Genomic DNA, 4485 nt, shown 5'->3' on the forward strand with positions numbered 1-4485 from the left:
AACTTATAAACCTTAAATTATACTAAACTTGTTAGAGTCTAGAGAAGATATTAATTATTAGTAGTAGTATACATTTTACTGTAAGTCTTCTATCCTAGTTAGACTTTTTATATTTAGTACCATTGTAATACCTAGTCTATTATTAAAATAAAATCAATGAATAATGATAATAGTATAATACCTACCAAAAATTGTTTCCATATTTATTTCGATAATGTTATTTTCTAATCTCATACGCTTGCTTGTATTTATAACGAATACGACAATATAAATTATAATTTATAAATATCTCGGACGACTTTTTGTTTTGTCCATTGGAATTATTGTCGTATTTACCAGAAACCAGTATAATATGTTATTGATATAATGATTTCCATTATAAGACTATGATATTTAGTTTTAAAGCTGTTTTTTAGGAATTGGAGATTTAGATAAAACAAAAATCAGATTATTCAATACCGAGTAGATCATTAAATTATAGAATTCGTGAAAATAGCCAATCCATACAAGGATAGTATATTAATTATTACTCTTTACTGTAGTACCTATAGAATATAGATTATAATATAATTTGATTATTATGAATTGATGATATTATATTATTAGAAAAATAAATTACCAAAATTGAATGAAAAAGTTGTCTCTTGGTTCCACACATGATAAAAAAAATTTAATTAACTTAACTGTACAATAATGATAATTAACTTTAAAAAGTTAAGTTAAGACAATACAAAATTTAATTGAATAAGTTAATAAGTTAAAAACAAAAAAAACTAACTAGTTAAGTTAAAAAGTTAAAAAAAATTAACTTTTTAACTTAACTTTAGCTTTTTGACAAGTTAATGCCCACCTTTGCATCTGACCGTATAAATTAGCGTGAATCAGGTCATCCACGTTAAATTATTCTGTATTACTCTAACCTACTAAAAGATTTACTACTTCATTTACCTGCTTTATACAACTGCTGCACATGAACTCGTCATCTTTGGCCGAACAAACGATATCATGTTTCGCCAAACAACTTTTCATTTACTATATATTCTGGTGTGCCAACCGATCGTGCCATACAGATAATCTGTTTTCAACTGCTACTTCAACTTCCACCCCGGTAGAGTACGATTGAGAACGTTGTACCTTTTTGATAACACGATTGAGAACGATTGCGGTAGATCAAAGAAACAATATTTTGTACTTTATAATCAAACGATTGAGAACGATTTTTAAAGTGACGTTGCCGTTAAGTGCCGTCCCGAAATAAAACTACGTATATATGTTCGATAATTAAAAAAATAGTTTAACTATAGATTTCTATATAATATTTTAAGTACAAGGGCCTCGAATTCTAATGAGTAATGAGTAATGACCCCCCACGGCCTCGCAAAACCTGGAAACGTGCCTGTTGTAATGGGCATATATTAGAATGTAAAATTGAAGGTATTATAAACCGCTTTTACTTATTCGAACCATACTATGCGGTTCTCTTTGTAAAAGCATTTAGTTATCTTATCCATAACAACCTATGAACACAAGACGGCGGTTTCTTCAGTACGACAACAACAACAACTTTTACGACCACACCCAAGGCACCTGCGAGTTCCGTATACTGACCAGATCAAAGAAGCTGACAGCATATATAAGGGAGACAGGAGCACAGCCTGATCAGATGTACCTGGACCAGCAAGACCGAAGTCACTTCACGCCACCATCCATTATACACCACTACACCGCTACACCGCTACTACCACGAAATCATTCTACATTACTACTATATTTTCATAATTGACTGTTCTAAAATATTAAACACATTTTATTACTTTGAAATTAGTATTATTATTTCAAACTACATCATCGTTTGGATTCTGAAAAGGCTGCACGTAACACTGTATTCGTTTATTTCTGGTATCCTCGTTCGTTTCTGTTTCCGACGACTTTTTGATACGTAATTCTGGTTTAGTCCATTCACCTGAAAGTATACCACCTACTTCCAAGGCATTAAGTATAACCTTCATCTGAAATTTCCATAACGGACTGGTAGCAACAAATAAAATATAGACCGAAACACCAGCAAGAATGAGTAAGGTACCAAATACGTGATAGGAAAAACGAACACACTGCACAGATTGGCAGGGCAGAGTGGCGCGACCGGTAAAACGGTGATAGGTCACACCTAGCTAATCATCCGCACGATGCCTCTGAGCCCATAGATATGCGGGCCGGGCAAAATCTAGAACTCATTTGGTGGTTTTCCCCACACGACTCAGGTGGGGAAAACTGGGTCGAAACATTCCGAGTTTATCCCAAAACTGATATGCGGGTCTCAGCACCACGACAGGGGGAAAACCAAGAAACAAGTGTGACTTTCTCATTACACGTTTCGTATTTTCAGCAGGTGTAACCACTATGTCGACATCAAAGCGATAAACACCAGTGACACCCAGTAGGATGCACACAGATGGGACCCGACCCACTAGGCCAAGAAGTGACATTTATTTCCACCTGACAGCGGGGGACTACCGTGCACACAGAGTAACCATCTCAGACGTGGTGCAGCTGACGCTCAACCAAGCCTGAACCTCCTCAACGCCCGCCATCTCACCGGTCGATCCTCGAGAATCCCAGGTGGGTGATGTTGATTGTGGCGTGGTGGTGATGTGGGAAATCTCATTCACAAGCGGAAAGAGGTACGCAGGCGGACCCCGTGATCGAACCAGTTGTGGAGAAACCAACCGGGCCAATTCAGCCGGACAACGGACGGGCATTATCAAGGTGGGCGGTGACGGCAACCAAATTTTCACCCTGGAAAAAGGACAACATTTACTGTGCAACGACGTTTTATTTTTTCGATATCACCTACACACCTACTTGATTGGCAAGCAGTTTTTGCCTTACACGGACAAGACAGTAATCCTTGCTGTGGGAGCTGGGAATGATTGACGATATTACACGGTCCCGACCGTCTAAGTTATGTGTACATTTTTATATTCATCCCGTAATTACTTATTCGTAAATGCATGTAAGTCTAATAACAATGTATAATGAGAAGACTTGTGAAAATGTGGTATAAACGCACCGAACAATATACATATATATGTAGATACAAAATACGGCGATTAAGTGCAACGTGGACACTATAATATGTTGTCGGTACCACGGTATTCGAATGTGAGCGAGACGAGTGCCTGCGGTCTCCGAGGCAAGGCGGAAGAGTCGACGTTTTCGTTGCCCGTGGTGGTGGTTGACAAAGTGTAGACTGGGTCGCAACGGTGCCTGTACGTACCGTTACGTACCGTGTGTCATAAACCTCTACACGGGGCACTTGCACGGTTGTCAGCATCCCGTCGCGGGTAGGCTGGCTTGCGCTACCTCTTGCTGGCGCTTGAGATAGACTTGCCTTACCCGTGCTTTCCTATGTTCAGTTTGGGGACATAACCGGGGTAAATAACGGTTTTGGGTACACGCTCTCCACATCTGGTAGCTCCTCTACCGATAGGCCCGGACATTCCAGCCATGCGTCCACGGATTGTGCGTCCGGGGTCGCGGTTTGGCTGGGCTGCTCCCGGTTGGCGGATGGTACTAGCTCTTCGGACGTTGTGCCCTTGGGCGCTGGTTTATCCACCTCCATCGCTATCGGTTATATTGGTTCAGACAGAGTTGGGCTGGCGGCCTTTGGGTCCGAGATTGGCATAGGTTTCCTGGCTAGCCGGTGCTGCTGGCTTTCCACGAGCTCTCTGGTCATTCTCTTCTCATTTAGTTGTTGGAACTTTTTACGGTTCCGGGCCAGCTGTGCCTCTGTCCTTACCTTTATTTCCGGAGTGGAGGATGCCCCTAATGGCACGTTACGGGGTTGAGTTCGCTCGCTGTTTTGTCCAATGCCTGTTCTCGTGGTGGCCTTGGTAGTGGTGGTTGCTGTTTGGGCTGTTTAGGAAAGATACATGTATTTTTCGTAGGGTTGTTGGTCAGTAAGGAAAACTTCTTTACCGACCTGCTTCGCTAGCCTTATCGGTCCCCACCACTTTGGCGTGAACCCGGCATGAAAATCTTTATGTGCTGTCGTATATTGTAGACAGTCGTCGCTGTAATATTTTTTAATGTAAAAATCAACGTAACAATTTAAATATTAATATAGGTCAATGAAGCAAGATGTGCTGAGACAGCAAAAACCATTTGACTATATAACACCGCCGTACGCGATAGGACAGGGGTCCCCGTGGTCACTTATGATATGAATGACGAACACCTTATAGCTTTGGGAAAAAAATTACTAAATTAACCGATATTTATATACAAAAGAAACCAGAACTTATTGAATTATGCAAATCTAAACAATTAAAAAGTGTAGGAACCATAGATAACCTAAGGGCTAGATTATCTAGATACTATAAGGGGATCGTAGAATTAGACGACATCGAAGAAACTTTAAGCGATCAACAAAAACTCAAAATTCAAAAGGATTCAACCGAAGACAGAATTGATATTAAAGAATTA

Source organism: Acyrthosiphon pisum, chromosome X (genome assembly GCF_005508785.2).
Source record: "Acyrthosiphon pisum isolate AL4f chromosome X, pea_aphid_22Mar2018_4r6ur, whole genome shotgun sequence".
NCBI classification, from domain to species: domain Eukaryota; kingdom Metazoa; phylum Arthropoda; class Insecta; order Hemiptera; family Aphididae; genus Acyrthosiphon; species Acyrthosiphon pisum.